Source organism: Pipistrellus kuhlii, unplaced genomic scaffold (genome assembly GCF_014108245.1).
Source record: "Pipistrellus kuhlii isolate mPipKuh1 unplaced genomic scaffold, mPipKuh1.p scaffold_m20_p_1, whole genome shotgun sequence".
NCBI classification, from domain to species: domain Eukaryota; kingdom Metazoa; phylum Chordata; class Mammalia; order Chiroptera; family Vespertilionidae; genus Pipistrellus; species Pipistrellus kuhlii.
Genome location: NW_023425404.1, coordinates 29,962,720 through 29,988,430, shown reverse-complemented (window position 1 = coordinate 29,988,430; position 25,711 = coordinate 29,962,720). Strand labels below are relative to the sequence as shown.

At 42.9% G+C, this 25,711-nt stretch overlaps 2 pseudogenes; both read left to right on the top strand.

Annotated features, from left to right (window-relative positions):
- The first annotated feature begins 6,920 nt into the window (after window positions 1-6,920).
- On the top strand, window positions 6,921-7,414 carry LOC118709451 (annotated as a pseudogene).
- Window positions 7,415-11,511: 4,097 nt separating this feature from the next.
- On the top strand, window positions 11,512-12,791 carry LOC118709449 (annotated as a pseudogene).
- Window positions 12,792-25,711: the final 12,920 nt, after the last annotated feature.

Below are 25,711 nucleotides of genomic sequence, written 5' to 3'. Positions count from 1 at the left end.
TAGCCGTGCTGGTCTACGCAGCACCCCGAGTTCGCCTAGAGCACATGTGTCAAACACAAGGCCCGCGGGCCAAATCCGTCCCGCCAGGCCTTGCAATGTGGCCCGCACCGCGCTGTCATCACTGCACTCCGCTGCGTTTCCATCACAATGACAGTTTATGACTGTTCAGTAAACCATTCGGCCCACGATTTAGGCTGGATTTTAGATTTTGGCCCCTTCTCTGATTGAGTTCGACACCCCTAGCCTAGAGCCTCCGGGGGCTCCAGGCAGAGAGAGATCCTGTTCCCTTCCTCCTCAAGGCTCAGGCCCCGCTCCCCTCTTCCTCCCCCATTCCCTGGGGGAGAGAGTCAGCTGAGTTCCTCTCCTGTGAGTGTGCAGCCTGAGGCAGGCCCTGGGCTTGGCCGAACTGGAGCCCGGAATGACGTGACCTCCCTTTTGATGTCTGATTTCAAAGCACAGGTCTGAGATTCTATCCTACCTGCACATTTCTGAGCCTTCATTTCATTTTCCATCCCCGCCTTAAGCATTCCAGTCTGCCCATTCCAATCTCACCCCCCCCCCCCCCCCCCCCCGCGCCTTCCCCTGCCCTCCACAACCTCTCATCCTCTGTCTTTTTTTTTTTTTGGAAGATATTTCACAGTTGAAAAAAGAAACATAAAAATTAAGACTTCCTTGTGATAAGAAAGTGTGTACAAAAGAAGTAAAATCCTGAATTCATTTTTTAAAATATGTGTTTTTTTTGTGCCTGTTTTAAAAAAAATACGTTTTTATTGATTTTTAGAGAAAGAGGGACAGGGAGAGTGAGATAAAAACATAGATGAGAGAGAACTATGGATGGGCTACCCTGACTGGGAATTGAACCGGTGACCTCTTGGTGCTTGGGATGACACCCAACCCCGGGAGCCACACACGGGCTGGCCCAAGTTCCTTAAAACCCGTCATTGAGGAATGGGCATCTCTGGAACCATCCTTTTCACCGGGCTGAGAGCTGCAAAGGATAAAACCCATCAGAGACTCAGAATAAGAAACACACGCATTCATTATGAGCAGCTGCACGCAGCTGAGTACCCGGAGGGATGGGGGAGAAAGGGCTGTCTGGAAAGGGCTGGTGCCAACAGCACCCAAGGAACCAGGCCCAGTGCCATGGGTGGCGCCTACCAGGTCCGCATCCCCTCAGGCAGGGCCATGTGGGAGGACTTTCTGAGCGGCTCTCCCCAAACCCTCCCCGGAGACAGTCCAAGGGCCCTCCGTGTGCGGCCTGCCTGACAGGTGGGGGAGGGGCAGGACCCAGCTGGTCAGCGTGCAGCCCCCCAGGGATGGAAATCCTGCCAACTGCAAAAGAAGGCCCCTTCACTTCCCGTTGGACCTTCCATTTGTATTTAGCCAATAGATATATGGGACACCCAGTTAAACTTGAATTTAAGATAATGTTTCAGTATAAATACTTTCTAAAGACTGCATGAGGCATATGTGCATCAAAACATTTTTATTCAATATCAGAAGTTCAAATATAACTGGTTCAAATATAATTTTATCTGGCTCCCCGCCCCTCGCAGTCTTCACCTCTGATGGCCTTCCCAGGGAATAGTTATCTTCCCGGTGTGCTCTCCAGCAGAAAGCTGTGCACTGCTGATTCTCCTGGGATTCCTGGTAAAAAGGCAGACTTCAGGCCACACGGACTGAATAAAATCTCCAGGGGTGGGATGAAGAAATAAGCATTTTGTCAAGTTGTTGTCTCGGTGATTCTGACACACATTTGCACTGGTTATCTCTTGCTTCTGAACAGATTGCCCCGAAACACAGATGGAAAAAAGCCATCTCTTACGCCCAGTGTGTAAGGCCGGGAACTCGGGAGGGACAGCTCTGTGACGCTGGCTCAGGGGCTCGTGATGCTGCACCGGGTGCGGGTACAAGCAGCGGCTTCTCACGAGGCGGCTGGTGCCGGAGAAGCTGCCTCCCAGGTCCCTCACGTGGCCTCTCAAGGCTTCGAGTCTGTGCTGGCTGCTCGCTGGAAACATCATTCCTCACCACAGGGCTGCTGGCTTCTCCCAGGGCTAGGGCTGGGTGTGGGGTTGGGATCGGGAGGGAGACTTCCCAAGACAAATCCAAAGAGAGAGAATTACACTCCAAGGAGGAGAATTACACGAGATGATGAATACGAAGAGGTGGGAGTCGCTGGGGCCGTCACAGTGTTCCCGTTTGAGAATGGCTCCTGCAGATCAGTCCTCAGCACCCTACAACCAAGACCACATTTTAAAAATGGTAGTCGGCCAAAACCGGTTTGGCTCAGTGGATAGAGTGTCAGCCTGCAGATTCAAGGGACCCGGGTTCGATTCCGGTCAAGGACATGTACCTTGGTTGCGGGCACATCCCTGGTAGGGGGGGTGCAGGAGGCGGCTGATCAATGTTTCTCTCTCATTGATGTTTCTGACTTTCTATCCCTCTCCCTTTCTCTCTGTAAAAAATCAATAAAATATATATTTAAAAAATAAATAAAAATAAAAACGGTAGCCAGTTTCTTTTATTATTGTTGTTCTTCTATTTCCATTCCATCTAGTATCCTTTGTGGATTTGAGACAACAATGAGGGAAGAAGGAAAATAATCAAAATGACAATTTTAGGAGAATAGCAAAAAGTTAACATTTTAAATGCCTACAAATATTATTTGAGTAGAAGGAAATTATTGGCAAATACCATACATATATAGCTTCGCACTCCTAAACAGTGCTAGCCCTCAAGATGGCTCTTGAGGAAACTCCTCCAAGGACTTTCGAAACGTAAGAAGGGTGACCAATTTTCTCAATTCTCCCACATCCTGGAAAAGCCTCCATACAAGCAAAATGAAATGACTGGCCAGCTGCTGCTGCTGCTGCTGCTGCTGCTGCTTCTTCTTCTTCTTCTTCTTCTTCTTCTTCTTCTTCTTCATCTTCTTCTTCTTCTTCTCCTTCGTCTTCTTCTTCTTCTTCTTCATCTTCTTCTTCTTCTTCTCCTTCGTCTTCTTCTTCTTCTTCTTTAAATATATTTTTATTGATTTTTTACCGAGAGGAAGAGAGAGGGATAGAGAGCCAGAAACATCAATGTGACAGGGTCATCGATCAGCAGCCTCTTGCACACCCCCTACTGGAGATGTGCCCGCAACCCAGGTACATGCCCTTGACCGGAATCAAACCCGGGACCTTTCAGTCTGCAGGCTGAAGCTCTATCCACTGAGACAAACCGGTTTCAGCTGGTAAGCTTCTTAACAAGAAGCCAGTGAGAAACCACATCAGCCACTCTGCCCCGTGCACAGACTGAGTCCACCTCGTGAAGAAGCCCAGCAATGTGTGCCCTCGGCCTTGGCCTTAAGCTCTCTCATCGGGAAGACAAGGACCATAGCGCTGCTTCAATGAAGTCTTATAATAATGATGCATGAGAGGTGCCATCTAGTTACGCTTGACTGCTGATTTGAAGAGCCACAACCAGCAGGAAAATGATCACCACCTCTTTACACCAAGCATGTCAAACTCAAAGGCTGACATGGGCCAAATAAACAAGGGTTAAGGTTATGTGGGCCGCAAAAAACAAAAGCTTCAATTTTCATAGAAACATAGGTTTATTTCAATAGAGACATGCTGAATACAAAGGGCTGAAACAAATGAGTAATCGCTAACATAAAATAATAGAACATTTTAATAAAAATTAGTATTTTTTCTTAAATATTAACCAGACGCTGATTAACTGCACAAGTTAATAAGTGTAATGCAAATGAAACCATTTTACTTGCTCTCCAAAAGCAAAATACTTCCTGTTGCGCACACTAAACAAGTCAGTACAAGACTAAAGACCTGGCCATCGGCTGCTAAAATACTCACTGCTGGTATTAGTGGAGAGAAATGGTGAGCCTGCGTGTAAGGCATGTAAGGGAAATGAATGCAACAGGATTACAGTAATTAGTCTCACTTTCTCTTTCTAAAAATCAATAAAAACATATCTTAGGGTGAGGATTTTTTTAAAAACAGACAATGCCATTTATGCATGGCCCTGACCCTAACGCCTCCTCCCCAGGGACTGTTCCCCTCCACTTTGCAGCCTAGTAACCTAGGACCTCTCTGAGGTCCAATGAGAAGAACGATACCTGGCCTACTGGCAGCAGGGGGTGTTTTGTGGAGACCAAATCGAATAAGATGAGTGTAAAAGAAAGATATTTAAAAACCTTAGAGTGTCGTATAAATATAAGGTGTTTCGTTTTGATTAGAGTCCTTCCTGTGACATGTTTCAGGTACCTGGCATCTGAGCATTCCCATAGTATTATTATTATTATTATTATTATTATTTTTAAATATATTTTATTGGTTTTTTTACAGAGAGGAAGGGAGAGAGATAGAGAGCTAGAAACGTCAATGAGAGAGAAAAATCGACCAGCTGCCCCTTGCACACCCCCCACCGGAAATGTGCCCGCAACCAATGTACATGCCCTTGACCGGAATCGAACCTGGGACCCCCCCAGTCCGCAGACCCACGCTCTACCACTGAGCCAAACCGGCTTCAGCCCCATAGTATTATTATTTGCATTATTTACTAGGTGAGAATTTCTACTTACCGACCCTAGCAAGCTTACCTAATAATTATAGCAATCTCAAGGCTGCCCATAAAGCTGTTGCCTTATGATTTCTGTTTTATAATCTTAACTCTTAAGAGGCTGATTTTTGCCTCTGCCATTTAGACCCATCTCCAAGGTGTGTCCTCTCCCTGACTTTCAAGAAGGTGATATTGCAGTTTATACAGAATGTAGCTTTTGCCGAAGCCAGTTTGGCTCAGTGGTAGAGCGTCGGTCTGCGGACTGAAAGGTCCCAGGTTTGATTCCGGTCAAGGACATGTACATTGGTTGCGGACACATGCCCGGTAGGGGGTGTGCAAGAGGCAGCTGGTCGATGTTTCTCTCTCATCGACGTTTCTAGCTCTCTATCTCTCTCCCTTTCTCTCTGTAAAAAATCAATTAAAAAAAAATATATATATATATATATATATAAAGAATGTAGCTTTTACTTTTCCACCATTTCTACAGAAGTACTGTGTTTTAAAGATCTGTTTTTGAAGTCAGCAGTTCTATCTCAATAAAATTGATTTTTGAAAATGAGCAATGTTTGGCAAGTCTTAAACAAATCCAAGGCATGTACCTCGGATGCAAGCTCTTCCCTGGCCTGTGCAGGAGGCAACCAATCGATGTGTTTCTCTCACATCAATGTTTCTTTCTCTCTCTTTCACTCTCCCTAAAAGTCAATGGAAAAATATCTTCGGGCAAGGATTAACGAAATAAAGAAAGAAAGAACAGTATAAATAAACAAAACAGAAACAGAATCACAGACACATAGAACAGACTAACAGTTGTCAGAGGGGTATGAACAAGGTGAAGGGATTGAGAAGTACGGCTTGGTTGTTGCAGAGTAGTCACAGGAAGGTAAAGTACAGTCTAGGAAATACAGCCAATAATCTATAAAGATAAAACCATAATATGCTAATTAGACCGGATGTCCTTCCAGGCGACCTTCCGAATGAAGTGGGGGCTGCGAGGGGAGCCGGGTCCCGGGTGCCAGAGGGAAGCTGGGGCCAGCAGCCAGGGGAAGGAAGGCTACTCTTGCATGAATTTCGTGCATTCGGCCTTTAGTATTGTAAGAATTACGTACAGTACCAGCTGGGTACTGGAAATATCAGGGGACCACTTTGTAAAGTATATGATTCTCTAACTACTGTGCTGTTCACCTGAAACTAATAAAAATAATATTAAGTACAAACTGAATTGAAGGGTGGGATATAAGTGCCAGATGACTGAATAAGGCAAAAACAATTATCCTCCTGTGCACCAAAAGGGCATGGGTTCGATTCCTGATCAGGGCACATATCCAGGTTCCGGGTTGATCCGTGGTTGGGTTGCATATGGTGACGAATGATGTTTCTCTCTCCCTCTGACTCTCTGAAATCAATTTTCTAAAAAAGGGACAGAGTAACAGAAGCAGGCTTTGCATGACCACTCCCCTGATCCTGGTCAATTCTTGGCACTGGTTATTTGGAAAGATGGTAGCAAAACGCCCTGGGACCTCCTGGATGAGTCAGTCGTGAGAAGTGGCAGGAGAAGTGTTTCTGGAGAGAGTCACAGCTGGCGCCATGTCCTCCTCCTCTTGACCTGGGAGGCTGCTCAGGCCCTCTCTGCAGACTCCCACGCCTCGCCTTATCCCCAGGGAAGGACAGCAAACAATGCTATTCTTTTGGCTGCACAATAATGGACACATTTTCCGAGGCTATCTGGCAAGATATGCCTGTGCCCATGAGACATTGCTAAGAAAAATAAAGCCAAAGAATTTCTCCAGCCCTTTATCAATTAATTTTGTACCTACTTACAGCATTCACGCTTCCTTACACACACACACACACACACACACACACACACACACACACTGCTCAGGTTACCCAGGTCTGGGCAGAGATCTTTATGTAAATGCAAAGCTCTGAACTGTTAAGTGGCATTATTAGCTTGTGTCGTATGTTAGCCCTAATCACATTTAAACATTTAAGCAAGATCACATAAGGCAGCACTTCTATCATTTTGGCAGTCCTAAGCCCATCTATGTGCAATTACAACATTTAATCTGGTTTCTTATTGGCTGGTAATTTAATTCTCCTACAACTGCAGCCAATCATCTGTCAATCATGAAAGCTGCTTTTAAAATCAAACTACACGCATTGTGGGAACATAAGTGAATGGTGGTTTTATGTTTTTCCATAAATGAGCCCTGTGAGTGTAAGGAATCATTCTGGAAACTTTTGAAATTCACGGTCTTCCTTTTTCTGCTCAGTTTGGTTTCAGGATGATGTATAATCACAGCGTAAAGACCTTCGGCATCCCATGTAAGAAATCACATTTTTAAACCACCTTACTGGGTTAAGCTCATGTGTGGTGGTGTATCGGCAGAGGCTTCAGCGAAAGTGTTTGGTGCGATGTCTCACACCAATTTGCTGGAACAACCTACCAAGACACCAGAAGGCAGAACTTATGCTGACTATGAATCAGTGAATGAATGCATGGAAGACGTTTGGAAAATGTCTGAGGAACATCTGAAGAGAATGGATCCTAACAGCCCCTCTATCACATATCAGCCAGCTGTTTGATTTTATTGGTGATCTGGCAGATCTCAGCTGTCTTGTTTATGGAACTGATACCTAGACAGACCAGCCTTATAACAAAGATTGGGTTAAAGAGAAGATCTACGCACTCCTTCGTTGACAGGCCCGACAGGCCAATAGTTGTGTTGGAAGCATTTGGGGGTTGGGGGTGGGCTTGGAACACAGGTGTGTACAGCTGTCTGTGGTGGAAGTTTTGTATGAGAGTAATCCTGATTCACTTTGGTACACTCTAGCCAGGACTGAATGTGTTAGATGAAATGTGAGGATGTTGGCCAATCTGAACTCCCATTCTCTCTCTCTCTCTCTCTCTCTCTCTCTCTCTCTCTCTCTCTCTCTCTTTTACTTAAACATTGTTATGATGACTTAGAAGGAAGTTTTTCTTTGTCAGTTAATGTTGATTCCAATTCTTCACATCTGCTTTATAACATTCACTGTACTAACCCTTCTTCGAGGTAGGGTGGGGGTAGTGACACAGTTTAATTATGTGCTAAGATAATGTCTTAGTGAAAAAACAAAAACCAAAAACATGTTCTTTAGTTATATTAAAAAACACGCACACACTACCTTACCAACTTATTTGGAATAACACGGTGTGAGTATCAGTTGTATGGAGTTTCAAATCTGGTGATATAAAAGATAATTAGGCTTACCGCAAACTTTTCAAATACCTCAACTGCTCTGGACTATTACATCTAAAGTCAAGTGTGCATTGTGTATAATATCTGCACCCCGAGGGTCAGTCAGCTCAGCCCCCCAGGTCCCCTCTGGCCTATCTTGGGAAAGGGGAGGTTTGATCTCGCCTCTCTCTGAGGGCCCCACGCATGGTGGGTGCCCTCCCTGCTCTTCCGCCGTCCATCTGGTGAGCTCCGCCTGGTGTGTGTGTGTGTGTGTGTGTGTGTGTGTGTGTGTGTCCGGGCAGAGGGCGCTGCTCCCTTCCCAGGGGCACCCGGAGGGCGAATGTGGGTATGTTTCTTACACTGGCCTCTTCACGCCCTGTCACCACAGTCAGGCTGTTCCCTGGTGCCAGGCTTTTCTGACAGCTGCATAACTGAAGGGAATCACAAGAAAAGAGGTAAAAAATTACAACTCCACACTAAATGGAGGCTTTTCCTGTCACTCGAGAGAGGAGCAGCGTGGGAGTTTAACCTTCCTCAGGGGACACCTTCCGTTCGGAATGTGCTCTCCGGGCGCAGACTTCGCTGCCCAAGAAGTTACAACCCTCCCTCCGGGTTTCAGGCACCCCTATAAACATCGGGGTTGTCCCAGCCTCAGAATCCACCTGTTCTCCTAAGCTGTTCGTATTCTCAACTATTGCGTATTCCCCCTAACTATGATCCCAAGATGGGGATGAAGAGGTGGAGGGGTGAACACTGGGGGCAAAGGCGGTGGATTTGCTTTTTTGCTTTTTTTAAACACAGTTAAACCACCCCACAACAGGAGTCTGTTTCTTCACTTATGCTTTCTGGCTAGTTTTATGATGTTTGCTTTTGTAGTTTGATAGGCCAAGATCTCCACAGAATGATCAACAGCCAATATTCTAGGAAGGTTGTGAGTCACGTGCCACGCAGCCCACTTCCCGGGGAAAGTGCGGCTGAAAGGCTGTGGAGGCAGCAGGAGGGCGGTGGTTGGGAGGCGCTACAGCCATTCAGGGCCTGCCCACCGGTCCTACATGGAAGGGAAACCCAACCCCACGCCAGCAGAACAGAGTCAACTGGCTGGTTCCAGAGGCTCAGACTGAACGTCAGGACAGAGTCCCGATTTCTCTCTCTGCCGCTTTCCCCTGTGAGGACTGTTACTCTCGGGCAGCTCCTGAGCGTCAGTTACCCCAGAAAAGAAGCGCCTCTTACCCAGGAGTGTTCTGAGAGGCGGACTTGGGCCGTGTGACACCCACCCCCACGCTGTGGCTGGGAACATGAGGCTCTCGATGGCCGCGCTTGGTCCTGGGGCGGGCGCAGGGGTCGGTGCGGTGGGGCAGGCGCAGGGGTCAGTGCGGTGGGTTTGGACAGAAATCTGGTCTCGTGGAGGACAGAAGTCACCGCTACAATGCCCCACTCCATGAAAGAATCATGAGCTACGACAGAGGCAGCAAAACACACTGTGCATGCAGACAAATCCACTTTGGTCAGACAGCAGGAGGGAAGCCAAAGAAGGTAAGGATATTGATTGCCAGCGTGGGAGTTCTTACTCAGCAGGCAAGCAGGCTCTGGGCTGTATTTTTTGTTTGTTTGCTTTTTGTTTTGTTTTGTTGTTTGTTTTTGTGCAGGGTGATGAGCAGTTTGAAACTCCAAGTTAGGAGCGTGCTCTGCTCTACTGTTTGCACAGATGAGTGTAAACCTATGTACGAGAAGTGGGAGGCCACCACAGGGTCATAAATGACAGGTGTTTAGGCCCAACCTGAGGCCGTGGCAGTGAAATCAGAGAGAGGAGAGGAAGACTGAGCCCCTCTGACGGGGAACTGCACGCTGCACCGATTTCACTCAGAGGCAGAAAGTTAAAGATGGAGAGAGGATAGCAATGCCACGAGTAAAAGTAGGAAGTGAGGCAGAAGAGTCCACTTGGCAGAGGTTTTGCTAATGGACATAACGCTAATGGGGCGGGAGGAGGGAGACAGCAGGCAGGCAGGTGAGGAGGTGGCCAGAGCTCAGTGAGGGGCCAGAGGCGGAGGGCTGGAGGTGGGGAGCCTACAGTAAGCTTGCAGTTGGGAACATGAGAATTGCAAGGTGTATGAAGGAGAGTGCATAGAGGTGAGCTGTGAAAAGACAGAACTCTGGAGAACCGGGAGGTAGGCAACAGAAGGAAATTAGGCAACTGATCATTGGGAGAGGGGGAACGTTGAACCTACCTGAGTCTGACAGGAGGGAAGTTTATATTCCCAAAGAGGAAATGATTAGACCTGCATGTTCCACATGAACTTCCAGTGTTGGCTCTGTATCCTTCCTTTCATAGTCTCCTTGTTCCTTCTCACAAGTGAATTGACAAACAAGATCCAATGAGCAGCCACAGAGGCTAACGGTTTATGGTTTTCTTAGCACCAGTTATTTCCACCGTGATCTAAGTTGTATTAGTTTGAGACCTGAGCTTCTTATCATTAGTAGTAGCATTTTTTTGGGCGGAGGGGGGATCTTCTCTCATTTCTCTAGAATAAAGACCAAATATTAAAATAACAGTCAAAGCACCACTGTTCCGCAGACAACTAAACTATTGTTGACAGGCAGGCAGTATCACTATGTTGATTTGGGGACAGAAGCACAAAATATGAACTTGGCACAGGAAAGGCCTGTGGAGGAGTCACTGTATGAAGGACACTAATGGGAGTTGTGTGACTATCAATGTATTTAAATTGAGGACTGCTTGTCCCCGAAGTCAAGGAAGAAGACATTTTCAAGGTTGCTTTTATTGTTTCATTTTTTCCCAAATATTCCTCTAAGCTTAGTATTTCTCAGGGCTTATCTTGAATGTCTTTTTTCAATCTCTATATTCAGGGTGATCTATAAGACCTTGTTATTCACCATCCACCCTATCCTCTGCCCCTAAACCTATGTACTTAGCTGCCTATTACATTATAGCTAACCAGAGTGTTCAGGCTAAGAACGCTGTTGGAAAGGGAGAAGATTCACATGGTAGATATTTTTGTTTTGAAGTCAAAGCAAAAAGTTAAAAGTATAGCCATTGATTCCAGAGTTGTACAATTTATATACATGACAAATTTCTAGTAGGTGGCAATAAAATCTCTACTTCTAATAAAATTAGTACAGGGTATGTTAAAACACTTGTCCAACATAAAGTGTTTTGGTTTTTTTTTAAAGGAACCCTTTCTGATGTGCACAAGGGCATGATAAGGCCTGTGCAGGCCTTGGCTCCATCGGGATGCTCCATGGCACCGACACCACTATTTCTCGTTCAGTGAGGTCCACAATGGCTCTCAACTCCTCCCCTTCCTTTCCATTTTCACGGCTAGATCCTGTGTTCAGACCCTCCCAACCCGATATCTTTGTCTGGGCCACTATTAACGATGCCTTTCAGATCTCTTTGCCTCATGTTCTGCTCCCTTCAGCCCACCAGGGGTCTTCAAACTACAGCCCTCGAGCCACATGCGGCCCGCAGAGGAGTCTGATCCGGCCCGCCAGGTGTTTTGGGCAGTGAGCGCAGCCGAGATGTTACAGTAGGAATTAGTAGTTCATATAGTCCGGCCCTCCAGCTCTCTGAGGGACCGTGATCTGGCCCCCACTTTAAAAAGTTTGAGGACGCCTGATAGACCGTCAGAGTCTTTCTAACATGATTCGAGCAAGTGACTTCACTGTTTAATAATCTTCTCATTCCCTACAGAATCCAATTTACACTCCCGAATACGGTATGGACTCTCCATGCCCTTCCTCTGCCCTCCTGCCTGCCAGTCCTTTGCTACATACACCCCATGTTCCAACTGGCACCACGTTTGATACAGTTGCAGGTATTTGTCTAGAACAGCTGATAGGTTGCCTAATGAATTCCAATTCATTCTTTACAAATCAACTCAATGGTCCTCCCATAAAATCTTCCCTGATCACCTCAGGCGGAGTTAACCATTGCCCTCCTTCATACTGCTGCTATGGCTAATTTATACCTTTATCATTGTTCTTTAAGAGTTGCAATTATTTTTGCATATGTATTTCACATTATGGATGAGTGAGCAGCTGAAGGTTATGGATTGCATTTTATAGATTCGTTTGCCCCTAATACCCAACATGGTAAAGTGGAACCTCCGTTCTCAAACTTGGGACTCAATTCATTCTAGAAGGCTGTTTGTGAAGAGATTTGTTTAAAAACCAAGTCATTTTTCCCGTTAGAAAGAATGTAAATTGAATTAATCCATTCCAGACCTTCAAAAGATTCTGTTTTAACCTTTCTTATATATAGTATAATAAATAAATATAAATAAGTACTTTAAAAACAAAAAGGACAGCCGAAACTGGTTTGGCTCAGTGGATAGAGCGTCGGCCTGTGGACTGAAGGGCTCCGGGTTCGATTTTGATCAAGGGCATGTACCTTGGCTGCGGGCACATCCCCAGTAGGGGGTGTGCAAGAGGCAGCTGATCGAGATTCTCTCTCATCGATGTTTCTAACTCTCTATCCCTCTCTCTTCCTCTCTGTAAAAAATCAATAAAATATATATTTTTTAAAAGAATAAATATCTTAAAAAAAAAAAAAAAGGACAGAGGAAGGACGGACACTGGTGTTGGGGAGACTATACCTACCACGTCTCCGGTGCTTTGCCGAAACCTCAGGCGTGTGGCCTTCTGGCCAAGCGTCCGAGATTTCCTACTGTTGGAGCCATCACTGTCTCCCTGGGGCTTGCAGCTTCCTGGAAGTTTGGTGTAGCTGAACTCAGAAAGAAGGCACATTCAGATTTGTACAGAAGTTATGATTCCAGGAAAGATTTTGAGGAGATGAGGGAGGAAGATTGGTATCTTTCAGAGTACAAAGTGATCTTGGAATGTAAAGAATTCCTTTTGAGTTGAATTCCATGAAAGTTTGCCACTGACCTGTGTTCCTAAACTATGAAACATGAATATTTGAGCTAAAGAATAGTCTCTCTTGGTAAATGAAATACTGTGGACAGTAAAAAAAATAAACTAAACTAAAATAAAAAAGAACATAAAATGTAAATGAAAATTTAACAAAAAGGAAATAAAATGTACAATACCAGTGAAAATTTACATACACACTAGAGCTTACCTTTAATGTTGAGAGCTACTGTGAGTGGAGAGGAGGGATGGAGGGATTGTTTGGAAGGGGAGACCCTTCCATAAGAAGGTCAGGTAGCTTTTCTGGGGTTCTTTCTCTCTCGTCTCTTTGCTTCACTAGAACTTGCTTCCTGCTCACTGGGCCTGTCTCACTAAAAACCTACCCTATGATGCTGAAACCGGTTTGGTTCAGTGGTAGAGCATCTGTCTGTGGAATGAAGGGTCCCGGGTTCAATTCCAGTCAAGGGATGTACCTTGGTTATGTGCCTATCCCCGGTGAGGGGTGTGCAGGAGGCAGCTGGTCGATGTTTCTCTCTCATCGACGTTTCTGGCTCTCTAACCCTCTCCCTTCCTCTCTGTAAAAAAAAAAAAAAAATCAATAAAATATATATTTAAAAAAAATATATTTTTTAAAAAAGCCTACCCAATGATGTTTGTTTTCGCTTGTGTTTTAACACTTACCTGAAGTGACACACTGCATTGTCATTGAACATGTTTATTGTTCGATTTGCTACTTGTCTTCATGATATTTCTCAACAAAACTTTGCATTTCTCCCCATTTCTTAAGTATTTCCTTTCTTTCTTTCTCTTTTTCTTTTCTTTCTTTCTTTTTTTTTTTTTTTTTGCTTGTTTGTTTTTGTTTGTTAATCCTCACCAAAGGATTTTTAAGGAGAGTAGAAGAGAGAGGGAAAGACAGAAACATTAAAACAAATCGATTGGTTGCCTCTTGAGTCCTGACCAGGGCTCCGGCCAGGGAAGAGCCGGCAACCAAGTACTTGCCCTTGACCAGAATTGAACCCAGGATCCTTTGGTCTACCGGCTGACACTCTATCCACTAACTGGCTAGGACCCAAGCATTTCCCTGATTAGTGAAGTAGGACTATCCTCCCACCCTCCACCTCTGAAGAGGGCTCCTCTGCTCCTGCCTGCGGCTGCTCCTCTGAAGGTCCTGGAGTTCCTTGGTGGACAGCTCAGTGTTGTGGTCCTCCGCCAACTCCTCCACATCACCACCATTCACCTCCAACCTGCAGACTTGCCCAGAGACACGGCATCCTCCACAGCCAACACGACTTGGCCTCAAAGCCTTCAAAATTTCAGCAATGGAGTCAGGCCACAATGCCTTCCAGGCTGATTACTGGTCTGGAAGACACTTCCCTCCAGGCTTTGTCTACGAGCCTCAAGCAAGTGAGGACGTTCAAGTGTTCCTTCCAGAATCCCCTGAGAGTTAACTGAGTTTCAGAGGTCACCTCAAAATGTCAGAAACAGTGCCTTTGTGTCAAGTTTCTTAAAATTAGAAATGACCTGCTGGCCATTTTCTTAAAATTATAAGTGACTGGCTGAGAGGAGCTGTTAGGCGGCCAGAACCTGGTAGTGATGAAGCTGTACTCTTCCACCAAGTCGGCCGCCAAGCCTGGAGGTGGGCAGGAGCATTGTCTGGTACAGGACATGCCCTGAGTGGCCATTGTTTTCCCCCGGAGGTATTCCTTCACACGTGGGGCAAACACTTCATGAATCCCCACAATAAAAAATTGCCTGGTTACCCAAGTATTGCTATCAGTTTTCCACATGACATTCAACTTGTTTTCCATGCGATTATTTTTTCTTGAAAACTTATGGGTTTTCAGAATGGTAGACGAGTAGAGGATTCAGTTTAGAGTCTGCACTCACATTCCCACACAACAATAACATCAGCCTGCCTTCAGGGGCAGTGACTCCTGCTGTGTGATGTAGGTCCTCTGGGGCATTTTCTTCCCGGAGAGGCCTGTCTCATCACAACCGGCCCTGCGCTGGGGAACAGATCTGCTGGCCTCCATGTGTTCTTGAAATTCTGTCTTAATATTATCAGCAGCTACTTTGTCAGAGCTCACAGCTTCCTAGTGCCTCACTATACTATGAATGCCATTTTCCATAAATTTGTCAAACCACCCCTTTCTAGCTGTAAACAAATCACTTTCAGCTCTTGTTTCAGGGTGTCCTTTAGGAGGTCAGAATGCAGCATCTTCACTTTTTCACATATCATTGCCTCCCAAATGCTGTCACCGGCTAACTGCTTTTCATATCCAACTCGATTGCTGTGATGGTTGTTTTGTGAGCACTTTCACACCCTTAGCAATATCAGCACACTTGATGGTCTCTTTATGTTTTAAAATTGTGCTAACATAGACTTCACCATGACACACTTGGTGGCCAGATCAGACATGCAAACACCTCTATCATACTTAGCAATTATTTCCTTTTAACGCTCTATTGTTGTCTTCACAACTCTCCTTTTCACTTTACTGCGATCACTAACCTTCCTAGGACCACAGGGACTTACTGTACATATTTAATAATAATACGTATTTAATGCACAGCAGCAAAAGCCAAAAACCCCACAAAAATATTCACAGCAAAACTTCCTGACACGCAAACAATGTGAGGGTCAGTGGAAAACTGACTCATACTTACGCATTCTCTCCTTTGCTTGCCGCCTGAGAGACGCTGGAGTGACTGACCATGCAGGTACCAGCATGAGAGGGCTGTCAGATGGAGAACCGGCTTTGTTAGATAACAGAGGCATTTTTCCACAAACAACTTGGTTTTGAGAACCAAATTTTTCAAGATGGGAGATGTTTGAGAACTGAGCTTTGACCATACTAATATGTATCCCAGACATCCAGCATAGTATATATTGTCTGAATTGAAAGTGAATCAACATGTGAAATGTTTCAGATAAGCGATGGGCAGTGGCTTTGATAAAGGCAGAAGGGTAGAAGGGGAGGTAAATGTGGGAAAACTTCAACAGCAACAAGCCATATTTCATCTGCTCTCACCTCTACAGGACTCTAAGAGTCTCCAGGAACTTCTCTGCTAGGTTCTGTGGCCTCCTCTAGTCTGCTGCATTGGGGGCTCTTTCTCTGTGTTGTTTGTTTCACTTTGGTATTACATTCTGCTGGGAAGTCCCAAATCAGTAATGCCTTTTCCCTTATTGACATTTTACAGGATCTTTTTGGGAACAGCAATCTCTAAAGAGGAGGCGAAGAAGTCCTGGTGGGACATAAAAGTAAATGACAGGCATGCTGCTGAGCGTGGAACCTCCCTTTTGACCAGGAGGCTTTTGTTTTTCCTGGACCACATACCGTGTTGTTTACTTAAGGAGACTCTGCACCTCCCTAATTTGTATGAGTTTACCTTTCTGAATCCTCAGAGTGAAGAGCAGAGGCTTATGCTGGGGAGATGCCTTCTTCCCTACCCTCATCCCATGTCACCTAGTTTAACCATCACTACAGTGCCATCCAGTAGATGGTGCTCTCATTTTACACAAAGGGACAAGGTTTAACTTGCCTAAGACACACAGCTAGATTAGATAGTAGTTTAGTGAGCCATTTCTCAAGATAAAAAACAAAATGTTTGAGCTGGGATGCATAAAAAGAAGGTGATAGGATTTAGAACTGAACTAGGGCTGTCTTCCAGAGCAAATTGGGAATTCGGTTTCTACCCACACTAAGCTTCTGATAGTCCCTCCTCGCCCTTGGACTTTCAGGTTAACAGCCAGAAACTCAACAAGACATAGAGTAATAGACTACATGTGGGTGTCAAATTCACACTACAGAATGAAAGTTCTGAACAACAGAATTAAAAAAAAAAATCCCTGTGACAAGATTTAGAAATGGCTATTTAAAATAAATATATTTTATTGAATTTTTTTTTTATTTTTTTTTTACAGAGAAGAAAGGAAAGGGATAGAGACATCCATGAGAGAAAAGCATCTATCAGCTGCCTCCTGCACACCCTCTACTGGGGATGTGCCCACAACCAACGTACATGCCCTTGACCAGATTCAAACCTGGACCCTTCAGTCTGCAGGCCAATGCTCTAGCCATTGAGTCAAACCAGTTAGCATGCCCTTGACCGGAATCAAACCTGGGACCCTTCAGTCTGCAGGACAATGCTCTAACCACTGAGCCAAACCAGTTAGGGCTAGAAATAGCTATTTTAAAAGCACATTATTGTACCTACAGTCATAAATGGAACTGAAATCCAAAGACATTTTCTGGTTAAACATTTATTATTTATGGGAGTGTGAAACTTGTTTTTCCTGTTTGTAGGTTTCAAGAGATCAGGCCTATGTTCCATTTGAATGATATGCCAGAAGATTATTTTTTGCATGTATTCTGAGTGTAAATGTAATGCTTCCCATCTAAGTTTTGGATAAAACATGCTATTTTTACTTGGAAGGACCCTAATATGCAGTTGTACTGTGTGTACAGTACAATGGGTTTTCAGAACACATTCCTAAAAGAGCAAGGTCATTTATTGAATGTAGATACATGAAATTGTTTGTATTGTATACACATAACTTGGACAGTGATTTATCAAAGCCATAATGAGCCAACATGAAGACCTGGAACTCAGACTGTTAATGCATGGGCTCAAGTTAACAAATGGGAATAAAAGTTAACCTTTAAAAGTTTACACCAACTGTGTTTAAGAGCACTGAGCCATTAGAGGTCTAACAGACTGCCAGTGGTTCTTTATTAGCACGAATACCATGAAGGAAATGTGCTAACTACTGAAACATCCAAGCCTCTAAGAATTGCATCTAGAGTAGCTTTTCCAAAAAACCTTTTTGTTTTGTTTTGCAAGGAAGAAATAGCAGTTTTCAACCATGTGAATTTTAAAGTAAACTTACTCTTCATCAGAATGTTACTGTATTATAGGTAAGTAATAAGTGTTTCTAAAAACTAAGACTATTTAGTGTTCATGACAATCTTTTCCATCAATGGAAAACAAAAAGGTCTTGAAAGTTTAATATAATGTAGTTAAGCAGGTGCCACTTTTTGCTGTCTGGTAGAGAAGCAGATACAATTCAAGGTTCTGACCTTCATTCTTGTCTGTTGGTACACAGTTTAAAAGATTAGTTAAGCTAAGTTACTGTATCCCACCACATATTCTTATCACATGGTAAAAGATAGTTTATTCAGAAGGCAACTGCTACAGAGCATTTTAGGGTCATCTTGCTCCTTTAAGAGTTAATTCAACTAAACTCTGAAAATGGTTATGCAGATACATCAAGTCCCAGACTTCAAAAATAATGACCTCCTGCTGTACTTTGCCTGCTATCTAATTGGTCTCAGTTTAACAGACATAAGAACCAAAGAAGGAAGAACTGGCTAAGAATCCAGGGCAATGGAATCTCCAGCCAGAAAGCCCAGACTCCCGTGTTTAGAAATGAGGATTTTTTTTCTGTCCCCACCCTTTACAAATGATTTTTAGATAGAGAGGAAGGGAAAGGTAGAGGGAGAAAGATCAATGTGAGAGGGAGATGTCAATTGGCTGCCTCCTGCACACCCCCGACCAGGAATTGAGCCCACTAACCCAGGCATGTGTCCTGACCAGGGAATCAAACCAACAATCTTTCAGTGAATGGGTCAATACTCAACCAGGTCACACCGGTCAGGGCTCTGAATACTCAAGGAACATGCTTTAGAACCATAAAAATGAACACCAAAGGTTCTCTTCCACCATGATTTCTTTCTTTCTAAAATTGTTCACTTGTTCAAATCACAGCACTATGCAAGTGTTCTCCACCTCCTCCCGCCGTGGTGGAGGAGTGATGTTTACATGGGTCCTATGCTGTCAAACAGATGCTCACATTTTGCACTGCATCACAGACAGAAATTAATTTGCATTATTTACATTTCCCAGTCCCCACATGTAAAATAATTCCACTCCAACTATAATCACAACTTTTATAGGACAATTACATGTATCATATGTATTCTGATTTAATCCCTATGGTGAACTATGAAGTAGATGCTACCGTGTTTCCCCGAAAATAAGACATCCTCCGAAAATAAGACCTAGCACGTGGAAAGATAAGACATCCCCTGAAAATAAGACCTAGTGCAACTTTGGAAGAAAAAATTAATATAAGACACTGTCTTATTTTTGGGGAAACAGGGTATTATGATTGTCAACTTACATGTGAGGAAACAGAGGCACACAGAGTTTAAGTAACTTCCTCAAAGGTCACACAGCTAGTAATGGCAGAACTGGGATTCAGACCCAGATAATCAGGCGCAGAGCCTGTGCTCTGACAACACTCTGTTTTCAGAATGCACATAAACATTATAAAGAGGATTTGCTCTAACATTTTTAAAGTTTACTATTTTCAAAACTATCTTGTTAATAATCTATACATATAAAAAGCTAATATGCTAAGTGTTTGACTGTTCGACCGGTAGCTATTATGACCACTGACCACCAGTGGGCAGATGCTCAACACACAGTCATGGAAACATGGAACAGACTGATGAATCTCAGAGGGAAAGGGGGAGGGAAGCAGGTGGAAGAAATTAACCAGAGATTTTATATGCATACAAGAGGCCCGCTCAACCTGGCCTGCACCCTCTTGCAATCTGGGACCCCTTGCCAGTTTGGGCCGATCCCCACAGCCCAGGCTGAGGGACCCGCCAGCGCATGAACCTGTACATCGGGCCTCTAGTCAGTTACATAAATTGAATTATATAAAATGCGTCTCACAATCAATGGATACACTAGATCTTTACAGAACTCCACCAACACATAAGACCTAAGACAATGTCTTAAATGACCTCAAATACTAACAGTTTTAACCTAACTGGTAAAAATGATTTGAGAATTCCCCGCTCAAAATAAATATGTTGCTTTTCCATTACTTGATTTTCAGTAAAATTTTGTTGCTCATTGTTTTCCCTGTAGTTGTATTAACCTGGAGGTCTCCATGGTATAAAAACTGGACAGTCTACGTTTACAATGTTTATCTATCTATAGAAAAGGCTAAGTGACCAACCAACCATCCATCCATCTCTCTGGCTGGCCGGTACATATGACATGCACTGGCAATTTAAAAATAAATGTTGACTCACACATGTATGATATATATAAAGTCCCGCTGGCACCAATCACATGCATATGTTTCGATCTGTCATTGTCAATCGTGAATTTGGTTGTTTTTGTTGACATTCTGAAGCTGAAAGAAAGCAAAGGTGTCATAAAAATATATCCAAACATATGAGTCTTTGTCCTAAAAATGAGCATGTTCATAAATTAAAGAAATTTTGGGTATATTCCATGGAGATTTTCACACCTATTTGAGTGATGATTTTATTGATTCAACAGATGATGCTGAAAAGGAAATTTTTCTCATAGAAATTCTTAATACAATAGTATTACTCCTTCAGGAATGCCATGTCATAAATTAAAATTGAAAGTAGGTGCAATCATCATGCTATTGAGAAATCTTAATAGTAAATGGGGTCTTTGTAATGGTACTAGATATATTACCAAAAGATTGTGACCTAACATAATCAAAGCTGAAGTATTAACAGGATCTGTGGAAGGAGAGGTGGTTCTGATTCCAATAATTGATTTGTTCCAGGATGACACTGGCCTCTCACTTAAATTAATTCAAAGACAGTTTCCTGTGATGCCAGCATTTGCAATGACTATTAATAAATCACAAGGACAGCCGAGACCGGTTTGGCTCAATGGATAGAGCGTCGGCTTGGGGACTGAAAGGCCGGGGTTTGATTCCAGTCAAGGGCATGTACCTTGGTTGCGGGCATATCCCTAGTAGGGGGTGTGCAAGAGGCAGCTGATCGATGACTCTCTCATCGATGTTTCTAACTCTCTATCTCTCCCTTCCTCTCTGTACAAAATCAATAAAATATATTTTTTAAAAATAAATAAATAAATAAATAAATAAATCACAAGGACAAACTCTAGCCAGAGTGGAAAATTCCTACCTGAACCTGTTTTTGGACATGGTCAGTTATAGGTTGCTTTCTCTTGAGTTTGAAGAGCATGTGATGTTAAAGTTGTAAATACTTCATCACAAGGGAAATTAGTCAAGCTCTCTGAAAGTGTTTTTACTATTAATGTGGCACACAGGGAGATATTAGAATAAGTTTAATCAATTTATCATTGTTTTTAACAATGTTTTTATATCATGTTTTTGTTGTTTATATTTCATGTCTTTGTTGTTGTTGTTATATCATGTTATTTATTAATCAATCAATAGAGGCCCAGTGCATGAAATTCATGCATGTGTGGAGGGGTGCCCCTCAGCCCAGCCTGCACCCTCTCCAATCTGGGACCCCTTGAGGGATTTCTGATTGCCCATTTAGGCTCAATCCCACTGAAGGGGGATAAACGGGCAGTCAGACATTCCTCTCATAATCCAGGACTGCTGGATTATGCTTGCCTGTCTGCCTGCCTTTAACTGTTTCTGCCTGCCAGCCTGATCACCCCCTAAGCACTCCCCTGCCAGCCTGGTTGCCCCCAACTACCCTCCCCTGTAGGCTTGGTCACCTCTAACTGCCCTCCCCTTCAGGCCCTGTCCCTCCCAACTGACTCCCCTGCTGGCCATCTTGTATTCACATTGGGGAAGCCATCTTTGATCACATGGGGGTGGCCATCTTGTGTGTTGGAATGATAGTCAATTTTCATATTACTCTTATTAGATAGGATTTTCACATACATTTTACTAATTTTATTTAATCTTTGACACTTCTATTATAGAGAAAAGGTGAATAGTGATACTAAAATATTTCTTCTAATTTCCTTTCAATGTGCATGAATCCATGCATCAGGCCACTAGTTATCAATGAATCGAAAACTTTCAAATTCTGATGTTTCTTGAAGAAAAACTGAAAGTCAAATAGCTGGCCAAAGATCACAGAACATCAGTCTTTGATGTAACAGCTACTTACAATTCTAGTGAGGAAGATACACTGACTTGAAAAACTAATTAAAATTAATTAGTAGTTTCAAGTACCTCAGATATAAAATCTTGCATTATATAAAAGGTATCTCCAAGGTGAATTTAATTTTTAGAACTTGAATTTAGCCTCTTAAATGTCTGTCTCTCATAGAAGATTGCAGAAAAATGGCTTATGAATCGCAATTTATGTAGCTTTATGAGACATTCAAAAATTCAAAAGGCATATAGAATACAATGGACAAAAGATAAATCAAATATAATTTCATAAGAAAAAAATTACACTGTTTCACTTATACTGTTATGATTATGTCCTTCCCCAAATTCATATGTTGTAACTTATTCTCCCAATGGGATGGTATTTGGAGGTTGGGCTTTTGTAGATGAGCAGATCATGAAGATGAAGCTCTCATAAATGGGATTAGTGCTGTAATACAGGAACCCCAGCCCTGGCTGGTGTTTCTAAGTGGTTAGAGCGTCAGCCTGAGCACCAAAGGGTTGAGGGTTTGATTCCTGATCAAGGGCACATACCTCGGTTGCAGGAACATCAATGTGTATTTCTCTCTGACCCCCTTCCTTCCAGTCTCTCTTAAAAAATCAACAAAAAATATATCCTTGGATGAGAATTAAAAAAAAAAAAAAAAAAAAAAAGGAGGGGGATCTTAGGGAGATCACTTGCCTCTTCTGCTATGTGAGGTTATAGTGAGAACAGCTGCTCATAGGAAATAGGCACCTTGATCTTGGACTTCCCAGCTTCCAGAATTGTAATAAATTTCTGTTGTTACTTATACATCCAATTTATAGTAATCTATTATAGCAGCCCAAACAGACTAAGATAATCACGTTATAGTGTGAAAGTAAGTCATAATAGTTAGGTAGGATTACTCTGTAAAACCTAATATAATTCATCTTTTAAATGCAAGTGTGATTCCAACCGTGATTCCATTTGAAAATATTCTTTTTTAACAACTTCCTTTCTATAAATTAAAGACAAAGTCAAGCATCGCCACCTACAGGGGACCTTTAGAAAAACAAGTCATGTTTCCATGACTCATTTCTCAAATGATACATCTGTAAGCTGAGTTTAATATTGTATTTGGCATCATATGTCATATATCAAGAAATTTTCAGGAAAAGGGTAAGAAAAATTTGAAAGATATACTATGTTAAAAAAATCCAATTACCAATCATTCTGGATTAATACTTCCTAAAATAATTAATAACCTAACCACTCCCAAATTCACCAAACATATGATCTGTGGATCCTTCTTTGGTTATGAACTAGAGCAGGTTAAGATTCAAAGCTATGCTGAAACCGGTTTGGCTCAGTGGATAGAGCATCAGTCTGTGGACTGAAAGGTACCAGATTCAATTCCGGTCAAGGGCATGTACATTGGTTGCAGGCACATTCCTGATAGGGCAGCGTTTTTCAACCGCTGTTCCGCGGCACACTAGTGTGCCGCGAGATGTTGCCTGGTGTGCCGTAGGTGCAGACAAGACAAAAATTTTATAATTTTTCACTATTTTGTTTACTTAATATTTCATAATAAAGTAATTATAAAATACTTTCTTTGTGTTTATTTGATTCCTATTCAAGAGAATTACTTTATATATAGTCAATATAGGCACAGAGTTAAATTTTTTAACATTTTCTAATGGTGGTGTGCCTCGTGATTTTTTTCATGAAACAAGTGTGCCTTTGCCCAAAAAAGGTTGAAAAACACTGCGATAGGGGATGTGTAGGAGGCAACTGGTCAATGTTTCTCTCTCATCAACGTTTCTAGCTCTCTATGGAAAATCGATTATGTGTGTGTGTGTGTGTGTGTGTGTGTGTGTGTGTGTGTATATATATATATATATATATATATATATATATATATATATATTTCAAAGCTATGCAGCCTCAAAGATCCTTAGTTGTAACTGGTATAGAGTGGCAATACCTGTTAATGATTTTCTTTTTCCAGCTATTGATTTCCCCTTTCTACTTTATTATCACCTTTACTTTCTTGGCCAGATTCTCTAAATTTTGAGCTAGTCCATTTCTAAAGCTCAATGTTTTTTTTAATATCTACTTCATAGTAGATTCTACATTGAATTCAAAGCTCTTTTCCTCCCTATGCAGTCTAGGTCCACTCTAATCATGAATAGTTTGTTTTTATATTTCTCCTCCCTTTGCTCTCTTCATTTTGGGAAGCAGATGCCGTTTCCTTATAGCAGTAGCCCTCAATTTAGGCTACACACTAAAACCATCTGGAGCCCTTTAACAAAAATACCATGCCTCTGATATAATTGGACTCAGATGGGGCCTGAATATGGCTTTTAATTTTCAAGGTGATCCCATGTGTAGCTTAGTTTGAGAAACTGTCTTACTGTGGGGGTTCCCTAATTGGCTATAGCCATGTTCTGATAAGTGCCCTAGGGATTTCATGGTGCACAGTGCAACCTGAGCAGCTCCACCCAGCACTGGCTATCCTGAGATCTGTTTGCTATATTCAGCCAATTGGCATCACACCTCACTCACCTGTTGCACCTGCCTTTGAACCTCCTCAAATTGCCACACAAGTTCTCTAGCCCCCAATTCACATATCATCTCTCTCAGGCTGGCAGGATCAGTCTCCAGTAACTCTGCATGACAGTCCCATTACCTCTCCAATTCCATTCCTGGGCTCTGGATACAACAAATGTGCAGATCTGCTGGGTAAACACATCCAACCAGGTGGAAAAAATGCTGATCTGCCCTTCTTGGAGGCATCCCAAATTTTGAATTATTCTCAGGCCTTCCTCCCATGGTTTCTAAGAGCAGATGCCCCACTTCCTCCTCAGGACATTCCTCTACAATGTGCTCCTCCCAAAGAGCCCCAGGCTCCCTGGCCGTGTCGGGGACGGTGGTGCATGTTGTATGTATGAACTGGCGCCTTTCAGTAAGCCCTGCAGCGCTCACTGGTCCAAACCACTGATCGTAGAACGTGGAGACCTGGTAACTTTTAACTCCCACTTTGGCCTTATTCCAGAATAGGGAAAAATCCTACTTGACTTTCTTTAAAAAAAAATAAAATATTTTATTGATTTTTTTACAGAGAGGAAGAGAGAGGGATAGTTAGAAACATCAATGAGAGAGAATCATCGATCAGTTGCCTCCTGCACACCCCCACTGGGTACATGCCCTTGACCGGAATCAAATCCAGGACCTTTCAGTCCACAGGCCAACGCTCAATCCACTGAGCCAAACCGGTTTTGGCCCACTTGACTTTCTGTTACAAATTACTCTTAACTCTACAGTTAGACATTTAGGTCAGTTCCCCAGAAACAGTGATGGATGTATGAAAATGACTTAAGATGTTAAGTAAATGACTGGGAATAGGATGGGAAGGGGAGAAGGAACACACAAGTGTGATTCTGGCCAAGTTGAACAGAGCCTGACTCCTCCAGGAAGTTTTGGAGTGTAAGGTACACCTGTCCGAGATAAAGGAACTGGCCTTTTATACAGGAATGTCAAGGGGGCACTTTAGGCCCAAAACCCACAGGTAGACAGTATATCCTGAAGAGGAGGGTGAAAGGATCTGAGTAATCTGGGTGCCCTATTACAGCTGGTCAATATCAAACTTAGCTTTACAAGTTTCATAATGTTATAGAACAAGCTAGGAAGTGATAATTAGTCCTAAGACTTCACTAATAACTGGTGCTCTCTGCAACAAAGTATCACATATTTAGGTTATCTAACTGCTTAATAAAATGCTAAGGACAAGATGAACAAAGTATTCGAAAAAGAACAGTAAAACAAACTAAAGACTAAAGTGAGCCTGAAGGAAAACTGTTCTCGTGTTATTCTTAATTTCTCTACAGAGGGCTGCTTGTCTTTCTGGAAAGCAGTTATCTGCTTTAGACATTCATTTTCTTCAAAGCCATTTCTGAAGCATTAAAGAAAAATCACAAGACCTCAAAAAAAGTATTTTATTTTTATTATAATTTCTAATCCTCAAATGAGGATATTTTTTCCCATTGATTTCAAAGGGAATGGAAGGGAGGTAGGAGAAAAAAACATGGACACGAGAGAGACGCATTGATTGGCTGCCTCCTACTGGGG